The following is a 13,906-nucleotide window of genomic DNA, read 5'->3' as shown; positions in this document are numbered from 1 at the left end:
AGTCGTGGAGGAGATGGGCAGGTCTCTAGACAGGAATAATAGTTCACATTGCCATCATAGAATAGGTGTCTTGTGTTTCTAAGTTGTAATGTGTTCCAATGAGGGCAGAGGAAGGGCCCTGTGGGGAATGCTACTTTATTTACTCACTTTGTCTCTGATTCAGGAGCTAGCCTTTCCTGGTCTCCCCATTCGGGGATAAGTTTTGAATAGGAAAAATATCAAAATTGGAATTTTATGCATAATTTAGCAAATCTCCAATGCTATATGAATTTTCATGACAAATTGCCACCTGTATAATGCCATCTAGAAAATACTGGCAACAAAAAAGATTGAAAACAGTTTTACTAAAACTTTTTTTAATTTTTTTTTTTTTTTTTTTTTTTTTTTTTTTTTTTGAGACAGAGCATCACTCTGTTGCCCGGGCTGGAGTTCAGTGGTGGGATCACAACTCACTGCAGCTTTGAATTCCTGGTCTCAAGTGATCCTCCACCTTTAGCCTCCCAAGTAGGTGGGACTACAGTGCATGTCACCACATCTAGTTAATTTTAAAAGTTTTAGTAGAGAGGAGGTCTTGCTATGTTGCCCAGGCTGGTCTCAGGCTCTAGGGCTCAAGTGATTCTCCCACCTTGGCCTCCCAAATTGCTGGGATTACAGGTGTAAGCCATTGTGCCCAGCCTATTACATGTTATGTTTTCAAAATTGGAGTATCATGATGCTGGGCCCTGTGTTTCTCATTTCTAGCTAATTAATAAACTTGGCAGTCAAACCACCTGTTCAGGAGTCATGCTATCTAAACCATGATGAGATGCCACTTCACACCCACTAGGATGTTTATAATAAAAAAACAGACAATAAGTGTTGAAGAGAGTATGGAGAAATTGAAACCTTCATACATTGCTGGTGAGAATGTACAATGATGCAGCCACTTTGAAAAATAGCTTGGCAGTTCCTCGAAATGTTAAACACAGAGTTGCCATATGACCCAGCAATTCCGCTCTTAGGTACATAAACAAGAAATGAAAACATATGTCCACATAAAAACTTGTACTCAAATATTCATAGCAGCACTATTCACAATAGCCAAAAAGTGGAAACAACTCAAATATTCATCAGTTGGTGGATGGATAAACAAAATGTGATACAGCCATACATAGACTGTTATTCAGCCATCAAAAGGAATGAAGTACTGATGCACGATACAACATGGATGAATCTTGAAAACATTATGCTAAATGAAAGAAGTCAGACCCAACAGGACAAATAATGGATGATTCCGTTTATATGAAATGTCCAGAATAGGCACATTGATAGAGATGGAAAGTAGATTAATGGTTGCCTAGAACTGAGGACTAGGGAGAAGTAGGGATTGACTGCTAATGTGTGGGGTTTCTTTTTGGGATGCTAAAAATGTAGTAGGCCAGACTACCCCTCTCCCCACCTCCTCCCTCCTCTTTCCACCTCTCCCCTTCCCCCTCCCTGTCTCCCACTCTCTCACTCCCTCTCACTCTGCCATATAAGAAGTATCTTGCTTCCCATTCACAAAACAACAGCAACAACAGTGTAGACCAGGCAAGGTGGCTCCTGCCTGTAATCCCAGCACTTTGGGAAGTCAACGCAGAGGATCGCTTGAGGCCAGGGATTTGAGACCAGCCTGGCCAACATGGTGAAACCCTGTCTCTACTAAAAATACAAAAAATTAGCTGGGCATGGTGGCGGGTGCCTGTAATCCCAGCTACTTGGGAGCCTGAGGCAGAAGAATCGCTTGAACCCAGGAGGTGGAGGTTGCAGCGAGCTGAGATCACGCCATTGCACTCCCGCGAGACTCTGTCTAAAAAAGAAAAAAAAAAAAACATCCTGGCCAACATGGTGAAACCTCGTCTCTACTAAAATACAAAAAAAAAATTAGTTGGGCGTAGTGGTGTGTGCCTGTAGTCCCAGCTACTGGGGAGGATGAGGCAGGGGAATCCCTTGAACCCAAGAGGCAGAGGCGGAGATAGCAGTGAGCCAGGATCACACCACTGCACTCCAGCCTGGCGACAGAACACAACACCATCTCAAGGAAAAATAAAAAAAAATTAAAAACTTAGCCAGACATGGTGGCATATGCTTATAGTCCCAGCTACTTGGGAGTCTGAGGCTGGAAAATCACTTGAGCTTGGTAGATCAAGGGTGCAGTGAGCTATGCTTGTGCCACTGCATTCCAGACTCAGCGACAGAGTGAGACCCTGTCTCAAAAAAATTAAAATTAATTAAAATTAAAGTGTTTTAAAATTGATTGTGGTTAGGGTACAGAACTCTAAATATACTAAAAATCCATTGAATTGTACATTTTAAATGGGTGAATTGTATGGTATGTGAGTTATATCCCAATAAAGCTGAGCTGTATAGACATATATGGAATTGTGCTGGGTTCTGTAGTGGAGAACTGATACAAAAATGGGTAATTTATAATCTGTGCCTTAAAAGAGCTTGCAATCTGATCTCTGCATCCTCATGATGTAATCATGAAATAAAATAATATATAATATGTATTATATATTATATATAATATATAATATATATTATAATATATAATATAATATAATATATATTATATATAATATATAATATAATATATATTATATTATATATTATATATAATATAATATATATTATATTATATATTATATATAATATAATATATATTATAATATATATTATATATAATATAATATATAATATAATATATAATATAATATATATTATATTATATATAATATATTATATATTTTATGTTATATTATATATTTATATATAATATATTAATTAATATATAATATGTTAATTAATATATAATATATAATATAATATATAATATAATATATAATATATTATATTATATAATATAATATATATTATAATATATAATATAATATATTATATAATATATTATATATTATATTATATAATATAATATATATTATAATATATAATATAATATATAATATATAATATATTATATTATATATTATATATTAATTAACATATAATATATTAATTATTATATATATAATATATATATAATATATAATATATAATATATATATATAATATAACATAAAGCATATAATATATATATAATATATAATATATAATATATAATATATATATAATATAACATAAAGCATATAATAAAAAACATTAAATACATACCAAATTCAGTTCAGAGCAAAGAGATCACTTTTTTTGAGACGTAATCTAACATATAATAAAAAAATTAAATACATACAAAATCCAGGAGTTCAGAGCAAAGAGATCACTTCTTTTTTTTTCTTTTTATTTTTTTGAGACATAGTCTCACTCTGTTGCCCAGGCTAGAGTGCAGTGGTGCAATATCAGCTCACTGCAACCTTTGCCTCCCGGGTTCAAGCAATTCTCCTGCCTCAGCCTCCTAAGTAGCTGGGATTACAGGTACCCACCACCATGCCCAGCTAATTTTTGTATTTTTAGTACAGATGGGGTTTACCATGTCAGGTCTCGAACTCCTGACCTCAAGTGATCCTCCCACCTTGGCCTCCCAAAGTGCGGATTACAGGTGTGAGCCACTGTGCCCAGCAGAAATCACTTCTTTTTTTCTTTTCTTTTCCTTCTTTCTTTCTTTCTTTTTTTTTTTTTTTGAGACAGAGTCTCACTCTGTTGCCCAGGCTAGAGTGCAATGGCGCAATCTCGGCTCACTGCAACGTCTGCCTTCTGGGTTCAAGCTATTCTACCGCCTCAGCCTCCTGAGTGGCTTGGATTACAGGCGCCCATCATCATGCCTGGCTAATTTTTGTATTTTTGTAGAGATGGGGTTTCACCATGTTGGCCAGGCTGATCTTTTTTTTTTTTTTTTTTTTTTTTTTTTTTGAGTTTCGCTCTTGTTGCCCAGGCTGGAGTGCAATGGTGCTATCTCGGCTCACTGCAACCTCTGCCTTTCGGGTTCAAGCGATCCTCCTGCCTCAGCCTCCTGAGTAGCTGGGATTACAGGCATGCACCACTATGCCCAGCTAATTTTGTATTTTTAGTAGAGACAGGGTTTCTCCAGGTTGGTCAGGCTGGTCTTGAACTCCTGCCCACCTCTGCTTCCCAAAGTGCTGGGATTACAGGTGTGAGCCACTGCCCCTAGCCAAGATCAATTCTAAGAAGAGTGATCAGGGAAAGCTTCATGGAAGAGAAAGTAATGGATTTGGGCCATGGAGAATGACGAGAAATTCAGTAGATGGAGATTGGGAATTAAAAACAGCAGCAGATGCAAGAGCACGATTGTAACAAATTATGGGTCCCACTCGGAGACCAGTAAGGATTACAGCTTGGCTGAATATAACATTTACAGGAATAGATGGGTGATGAGACTAAAAGGTAAATAAGCTGAGCCTGTCCCACGAAAACTTCTGAATATTGGCTGTGGAAAAGCTTAGGTATCAAGGGCCTGAACTAGGGTGAGGGTAGAGGAGGTCAAGAAGCACTTCAGAGGAAGAACTCACAGAGAAGCAAGCGGTAGACCCATAATGGAGGGGGAACGAGGGATGGGGGGTGAGGTGCAGAAATCAGGGCCAAGATGATGCCTGGGTCTTAGCTAGGTAGCTGACAGAAGGACAAAAATGAGAAAGTCAGGGAGAAGGGGAACCCATTTGAGGTGGAAGGTGACAGAGTAGGTGATATTGAGCCTGGAGGTAGAAATAAATGGACAACAGAGCTAAGCTGTGGAAGAGGATCATGAAGAAAAAAGGTGTGGATGCTGGAGAAGGCCACTTGGATGAGGTCTCACAGCTGTGTAGGTGTCCCCAGGCAGAGAGGAGGGGGCAGGGCACTCCAGCCAGAGTGGGCAGGGAGCTGCAAGCACAAGGGCACAGAGGCGTAAAACAAGGTCAGTTTCCTGAACTGCAAATACCACCCTCTGGAGCTGGAGCAGCAGAGGGAGGAGGGGAGGCAGCCAGAGATGGGGCTGTAGGAGTAGCCAGTGGGCCAGATCGCCAAGAGCGCTATGCACAGCGGACTTGGACGTTATCCAGCAGTCAGGCCGTGAAAGGGCTCACGGAGGAGGGTACCGTGGAGGATGGTCTGAAGGATGGCAGGACGAGGCAGGAGGGGGAGTTAGGAATTAATAGTAATAGAAGAATTTAGTTAAGCAAGAATAAAGACCTAGGGAGGCACTGGCTGTAGGGGTGGAAGAGGCACTTGCTGTAGAGGTGGAGAGGAATGGATTCATCTGGGACATAATTAGGCCATAGAATCAACAGAACTTGACCAACTGACTGCAAGAGGAAAGGAAACAATCCGTCTGGAGCACTGACCAGGGTGTGTGGCAACAAAAGAGGTGAAGCTGCCGCAGCAGTTAGCGTGACCCGTGGCAGTGCAGGAAGGACCAGAGACAGGAGATGTCAAGGGGACAGATCCGCAAGGCTTGGTCCCCGTTGGTTGTGGAGTGAGAAGTCGTGGGGTTAAGAAGGCCGATTCTCTGGGCTTGGCCTTAGATAACTGGATAGAGGGTGTGTCCATTCACCAGTGGCATGAGTCGTGGAGGGGGGTGCGACTTGTGGAATTGGAGAGGAGGGGAACTCAGGAGGGAGGCCTAAAGACACGTCTAGGTAAAGAGACCACGGACAATGACAGGCTAGGGCAGGACCCAAGGAAATGGCTGCAATTCAGTGGAAAAAGAAGAGGGAGTGGTAAGAGCTCCTTCTCTTTTGCCTCTAAGGAAGCAGAACAGCTAAGGGAAAAGGTGGCCCACAGTGTTAAAACACAGAGAAACCACACAGAATGTGGGATAATAGATGTTGGAGACTTGGAGGGGTGAGAGGGTGGCAGGGGGTAAGAGTACTTAATGGTACAATGTACATCATGCGGGTGATGGTTACACTAAAAGGCCACACTTCACCACTGTGCAATATATCCATGTACCAAAACTGCACCTATACCCCTTAAACTTATGCAAAAAGCAAACAAACAAAGAGAAACCAAGGCAAGTGGCAGAAACAAAGGCTGAGAGCTGAGAAAGTGAGTTCATGTGAGTATGGTAGGCAGGGGCCAGAAAGCAAGGGGTTAAACAGTGAGTAGAAGAAGAGGAAGTGAAGGCCCTGTGCTCTGGCGTAAACTTAGGTGAGAAAGGAAGGGAAAGAAAGAAAAATAACAATAGCAATGACCACTAACAGTTAGCATTTATTGAAGGGCTGACTCTGCCCAGGCCCTGCTCCAGGGCCTCCTCTGTATAGTCTGGCTCTGTGCCCTCCACCCTCACTCAGGTGGGTGCCATTACCATCCCCATTTTGCAGCTGATGAAACTGAAGCAGAGAGCTTCCTCAACTGCCCAACATCTCCCAGCTGGGAAGGGGTAGCACTGAGAGGCAAACCAGGCAGCCTGACCCTGGAGCCCACACTTTTTTATTGTCACTGTCATGGTTGCTGTTGTTAGCCTATTAAGAATTAAATAGTTTACTAATTTAAAAAATATCTACCACAAAAATTAGCTGGGCATGGTGGCATGCGCCTGTAATCCCAGTGACTCGGGAGGCTGAGGCAGGAGAATTGCTTGAACCCGGGAGGCAGAGGTTGCAGTGGGCCAAGATTGCGCCATTGCACTCCAGCCTGGGCGACAGAGTGAGACTCCATCTCAAAAGAAAAAAAAAAAAAAAACCTACTTAATTGTCTTGACTAATCTCAATAAAACCCTCTTGATTGGAGTTTTGCAGTAGGGCCATTGTTGTCTGTGCAGTTGTTTTACAAGGATTTAATTAGAAGGATAAGTAAGAGCACATTTTTAAGTATTGCTAATTTGGTTTATAATCACCCCTCCCTCACATGAACATAAGGTACAAATCTCTTTCTGTTCTCCAAGTATTACGTTCCATATGTGCAGAATAAATTCCGAAGCTGTAGCTGGGTATTTTGTAGATTCCAACATGCCTAGCATAGCAAAAGGCTAAAGATGAACTAGCACAGTAGAGTCCACATTTTCAGTGTCTACACCAGTGGTTCTCAACCAGGTGATTCTGAACCCTAGGGTATGTTTGGCAATGTCTGGAGACATTTTTTGGCTGTCACAAGCTGGGGGAAATGTGCAAATGGCATTTAGTGAGTAGAGGCCAGGGATGCTGCTTAACATCCTACACTGCATAGGGAAAGCCCTCCACAGCAAAGAATTATCTGGTCGCAAAGGTTAATAGTGTCGGGGTTGAGAAGCCCTGCTCCACAGTGCCTTGGAAATTATCTCTAGGAGCTGGGTGTGGTGGTGCACACCTATAATCCCAGCTACTTAGGAAGGTGAGGCAGAAGGATCTCTGAGCCCAGGAGTTTAAGACCAGCCTGGGCAACAACATAGCAAGACCCCATCTCTTAAAAAAAATTATCTCTATGAGTATTAGAATGTGGAGAAGGGGTTTTAGAAGGGTTAAACCACCCAAACAATTTATGTTAACAGGAAAGGAATGCAGACCCAGAGAGGGAGCGTATAGAGATGTATGAAACAACGTTGGAAGGGAGGTGAGAGAGAGTCTATGGCACAGGAGGAAAGGCAGAGATCAGCCTAGGAAGGAAAAGAGGAATACTTCATCTTCTAAGATGAGAGAGAAGGGGGAAAGAATAGTAGGAACACACTGAGAAATATATTAGTGGGAAAAGGTATCTGCTGGCCTTGACTGTGTAAGGCAGCATTGAGGAGAGTAGGGGTGGGGCCCAGGGCTGAGGGCAAGGAGAGAAGAAGGCAGGAACTGGTGGTGGAAGACCAGCTGTTTCAGCTTCCTTTCAATGCTATGGGCACCCCAGAGGGGAGGAAACGTACAGTGGGAATGATGACTGGCAGCTGGAAATTCAAATCAGCAAGGCAGACACAAAAGTGTCCAGAAGAGCCACAGAAGATGTCCAGAGGTTTCTGGATGTGATTGGGTGCCAACGTGGGCATGCCCAGGTCCAAATGGAGCCAGGAGGATAAGGCGGGAAGGGGCTGAGACCTTGAGAACTGGGAGTGGTCGAGGGGGCCTGAAGATGTGGAAGGAGGCAGGCTTAGTGGCTGGAGGGGTGGCAGGGGGGTGAAGCAGGTGCAGGGAAAGCAGGAGGGGTGAGGGTGGGAGACACAGGGTCAGAGCCCTTGAGGGGCAGACGCCAATGACTCTAAGATGGAGCAGAAATCCCAATCACTGGGCTGAGGAGGTGGAGCAGATATGCAGCCTGAATAGGACTTGGTCCCTGACAGAGATGGTCTTGTCTCCAAAAATGAGGAAGCGGAGGGAGTGAGAGGAAAAGTATGGAGCAGCTACTTAGACTTTTGTGAAGGAGGTGTGTCTTAGAGATTAGAAGAGGGGAAGAGGCAGGTAATCAACAGACGACCCCGGCTTTACCGTAGATGTGATGGGCTGACGTGTCCCCCAAAACCCATATGTTGAAGTTCTAAACCCCAGGACCTCAGAAAGTGACTGTAGTTAGAGAGAGGGCCTTTATTGATTGATTGATTGATTGAGACGGAGTCTTGCTTCGTCGCCCAGGCTGGAGTGCAGTGGTATGATCTCAGCTCACTGCAACCTTCACCTCCCAGGTTCAAGTGATTCTCCTGCCTCAGCCTCCTGAGTAGCTGGGATTACAGGTGCCCACCACCATGCCCAGCTAGGGTTTCACCATGTTGGACAGGCTGGTCTTGAACTCCTGACTTCAGGTGATCCACCCACCTCGGCCTCCCAAAGTGCTAGGATTACAGGTGTGAGCCACTGAGCCTGGCCAAGAAAGGGCTTTTAAAGAGGGGATTAAGGTAAAATGAAGTCTTTAGGGTGGGCCCTGATTCAATGTGGTCTCCTTATCAGAGGAGATGAGGACGCAGATACAAAAATAAGGGACGGCCAGGCGCGGTGGCTCACGCCTGCAATCCCAGGCGTGATTTGGGAGGCCACGAGGAGCAGATCACGAGGTCAGGAGATTGAGACCATCCTGGCTAACATGGTGAAACCCTGTCTCTACTAAAAATACAAAAAATTAGCTGGGTGTGGCAGTGTGTGCCTGTAATCCCAGCTAATCGGGAGGCTGAGGCAGGAGAATCGCTTGAACCCGGGAAGCGGAGGTTGCAGCGAGCCGAGATCGTGCCACTGCACTCTAGCCCAGGTGACAGTGCGAGAGTCCATCTCAAAAAAATAAATAAATCAATAAATAAAAAAGGGAAGACCACATAAGGGCACAGAAGACAACCATCTGCAAGCCAAAAAGAGAGGCCTCAGGAGATGGACAACCCTGTCCATACCTTGATTTTGGACTTCCAGCCCCCAGAACTGTGAAGAAATAAAATCTCAGCTGTTTGGCCAGGCAGGATGCAGATATAGTATACATAGTATTGTATATATACTTTTTTTATAGTATATATAGTATACAAAGTATTGTAAGGCTGGGCATGGCAGCTCATGCCTGTAATCCTAGTACTTTGGGGAGGCCGAGGTGGGCGGATCAGGAGGTCAAGAGATTGAGACCATCCTGGCCAACATGGTGAAACCCTGTCTCTACTAAAAATACAAAAATTAGCTGGCTGCGGTGGCACATGCCTGTAGTCCCAGCTACTTGGGAGGCTGAGGCAGGAGAATCACTTGAGCCAGAAGGCGGAAGTTGCAGCGAGCAGAGATCACACCACTGCACTCCAGCCTGGTGACAGAGCGAGACCCCATCTCAAAAACAAAAAACAAAAAAAAAGTATCGTATATATACTTTTTTAGTGTATATATATAATATGTATATATACTTTTTTAGTTTATATATATAATATGTATATATACTATGTACATAATTGTATATATACTATGTACATAAGCATACAAATACATACACCTTGTATATACATGTAGATGTATTACAGTGTATTATAATACATATATAAAATATGTATGCATGTGAAAGATACATGTATGCAACATGCACACATATAATGTGTATACATATGTATATATCTAATATATGTACATATATATGCAAAATATGTTTGTGCATATATATTTTTTTCAGAGATGGGGTTCCACTCTGTCACACAGGCTATAGTGCAGTAGCCTGATCATAGCCAACTACAGCCTCAAATGCCTGGACTCAAGCAATCTTCCTGCCTCAGTCTCCCAAGTAGCTAGGAATACAGGCATGCACCACTACACCTGGCTAATTTTTAAATTTTTTATAGAGAAGGGGTCTCGCTATATTGCCCAGGCTGATCTCAAACTCCTAGCCTCAAGTGATCCTCCCACCTTGGCCTCCCAAAGTGCTTGGATTACAGGCATGAACCACTGCACCAGCCCTTCATATTATATATTTTTAAATTAGATGTTTTGTTCTCACTTATAAGCGGAAGCTAAATAATGTGCATACACAAACGTAAAGTGTGGAATAATAGATACTGGAGACCCAGAAGGGTGGGAGGGGAGTGAGGAATGAGAAATTCCTTAATGGATACAATGTACACTATTTGGGCAATGGTTACACTAAAAGCCCAGAGTTCACCACTATGCAATATTTCCATATATCAAAACTGCACTTGTATGTACCCCCTACATTTATACAAAAGAAAAAAAAAAGGAAGAAAAAGAAAATGAGGTGCCTAATAGTCATATTTTGCAATCAAATACATGTACTTTAAACCAATAAAAGTGTTAAGGTTACATCAAATTGCCTTTTTTTTTTTTTTTTGAGACCAAGTCTTACTCTATTGCCCAGGCTGGAGTGCAGTGGCATGATCTCAGCTCACTGCAACATCCGCCTCCTGGGTTCAAGCAATTCTCCTGCCTCAGCCTCCCAAGTAGTTGGGATTACAGGTGCGTGCCACCACACCAGGTTAATTTTTTGTATTTTTGGTAGAGACAGGGTTTCACTATGTTGCCCAGGCTGGTCTTAAACTCCTGAGCTCAAGGTGAGCTCAAGGAGCCACCCACCTTGGCCTCCTAAAGTGCTGGGATTACAGGCATGAGCCACTGTGCCCGGCCAACAATGGCTTATTTTGCAGAAATATGTAAACCTGAGTGATGTGACTCCATGGTTTGTCGATTTGGTCTAATTATTTCAGAGGAACTTGGGTTAAGTGCTGATTTTCACAGGATTATTTCAATAAAGAACCTGAGGTTTACAGAGAATAACATGCACAATTTAAACAGCTGCTAAGTGGTGGAGCCAGGATTGGAATCCAAGTCCTCTGAGTCTACAGCCCAGGTTCTTTCTGTGCACTGTATGGAATGACAGAAAAATTGAAATCCTGATCAGGCTGTAATCCAAGTCTGTAAATTCTGAGAACAATAGATGGTGTTGAGGGGAGAGGGGATGAATGCTTGCAGATATTAATCCTGTGATAAGTCTAGAATGTACATGTTGTACACATACTATATACTATGGTACAGTGCTGGTGCAACAACAGATGGAGCAATGGGATCAAACAGAAAACCTAGAAGCATTTGGTGTATGGTAAAATGCACTTCAAATCAGTGGGGGAAAGAATAAAATTAGTCAATATATGTGGAACAATTTTAGAGGAAAAAAATTCACACCAAATACCCACTTTGCACTAAAGATTAAAACTTATGGCTGGGTGCAGTGGCTCATGCCTGTAATCCCAGTACTTTGGGAGGCCGAGACAGACAGATCATGAGGTCAGGAGTTCCAGACAAGCCTGGCCAACATAGTGAAACCCTGTCTCTACTAAAAATACCAAAAATTAGCTGGGCGTGGTGGCAGGCACCTGTAATCCCAGCTACTTGGGAGGCTGAGACAGGAGAATCGCTTGAACCTGAGAGGCAGAGGTTGCAGTGAGCTGAGATCATGCCACTACACTCCAGCCTGGGCAACAAGAGCAAAACTTCATCTCAAAAAGAATAAAAGAAAAAACAAAAAAACTTACTCCAGGCCAGGCATGGTGGCTCACTCCTGTAATCCCAGCACTTTGGGAAGCTGAGGCGGGAGGACTGCTTGAGCTCATGGGTTCAAGACCAGCCTGGGCAACATGGCAAAACCCCATCTCTATCAGAAATACAATCCTAGCACTTTGGGAGGCTGAGGTGGGTGGATCATTTGAGATCAAGAGTTCGAGACCAGCCTGGCCAATATGGTGAAACCATGTCTCTACTAAAAATACAAAAATTAGCCAGGCGTGGTGGTGCATGCCTGTAGTCCCAGCTACTTGGGAGGCTGAGGCAGGAGAATCACTTGAACCTGGGAGGCAGAGGTTTCAGCGAGTCAAAATCAGGCCATTGCACTCCAGTCCAGCCTGGATGTCACAGTGAGACTCCATCTCAACAACAACAACAACAACAACAACAACAACAACAACAACAACAACACAGAATTAGCCAAGTATGGTGTTGCACACCTGTAGTCCCAGCTACTCAGGAGGCTGAGGTGGGAGAATGTCTCAAGCCAGGAGATGGAGGCTGCAGTGAGCTGAGATTGTGCCACTGCATTCCAGTCCGGGTGACAGAGCCAGACCCTCTCACAAAAACAAAACAGTTACTCCAAGTGGATTAAAGAGCTAAATGTAAAATATGAAATGATTAAAGAGCCAGAACAGGCCGGGCACCGTGGCTCACGCATGTAATCCCAGCACTTTGGGAGGCTGAGGCAGGCGAATCACCTGAGGTCAGGAGTTCCATACCAGCCTGGCCAACATGATGAAACCCCGTCTCTACTAAAAATACAAAAATTAGCTGGGCGTGGTGGCGGGTGCCTGTAATCCCAGCTACTCGGGAGGCTGAGGCAGGAGAATCACTTGAATCCAGGAGGCAAAGGTTGCAGTGAGCCGAGATCACACCACTGCACTCCAGCCTGGGTGGCAGGCAGAGTAAGACTCCTTCTAAAAAAAAAAAAAAAAAAAAAAAAAAGAATCAGAACAAAAGTAGGTAAATATCTATCTGATCTTTGAGGGTGTGGAAGGGTTTTTGAGGAAAAAGAAATAAACCACAAAATAAAAGATATGTATTTTCATTTACGTAATTCTAGATATACTACTATAGGTTAAATTAAAATGGAAATTACAAACTAGGAAAAAACATATTTACAGACAGAATTAATTAAGAGCCTCAGTATAAGAAAAGCTTCACTTTATTGATCCCTTATTGGGTATAAGACATGCTAAGCACTTTGCATAAAATATCTCATCATAATCCTATAAAGGAGGTACAATTAGCACCACTTTTTTTTCTTCTTGAGACGAAGTCTCACTCTGTTGCCCAGGCTGGAGTGCAATGGCGCAATCTCAGCTCACTGCAACCTCCGCCTCCCTGGTTCAAGTGATTCTCCTGCCTCAGCCTACTGAGTAGCTGGGATTACAAGGTGTGCACCACCATGCCTGGCTAATTTTTGTATTTTTAGTAGAGACAGGGTTTCACCCTGTTATCCAGGATGGTCTCCATCTCCAGACTGCGTGATCCGCCCATCTCAGCCTCCCAAAGTGCTGGGATTACAGGCGTGAGCCACCGAGCCCAGCCCAATTTTTTTTTTTTTTTTTTGAGATAGAGTCTCACTCTGTTGCCCAGGCTGGAGTGCAGTGGCACAATCTCAGCTCACTGCAACCTCCACCTCCCGAGTTCAAGTGATTCTCCTGCCTCAGCCTCCTGGGTAGCTGGGATTACAGGCACACACCACCACACCCCACTAGTTACTGAATTTTTAGTAGAGATGGGGTATCACCATGTTGGCCAGGCTGATCTTGAACTCCTGACCTCAGGTGATTCACCCGCCTTGGCCTCCCAAAGTGCTGGGATTACAGGCATGAGCCACCACACCCAGCCTAGCTCAACTTTTGAAAATAAAGAAACAAACACCAAATGGCTATGAAGTAATGTGCCCAGGGTCTCATCACTAATAAGCAGCAGAACAGAGATTTGAACATAAAACTTTCTGAGTTCCATGCTTTTGATCTTAATTATTATGCTCTACTCACTCTTACAAATCAACA

Source organism: Pan troglodytes, chromosome 5 (genome assembly GCF_028858775.2).
Source record: "Pan troglodytes isolate AG18354 chromosome 5, NHGRI_mPanTro3-v2.0_pri, whole genome shotgun sequence".
NCBI lineage: Eukaryota > Metazoa > Chordata > Mammalia > Primates > Hominidae > Pan > Pan troglodytes.
This window is presented reverse-complemented; position numbering follows the sequence as displayed.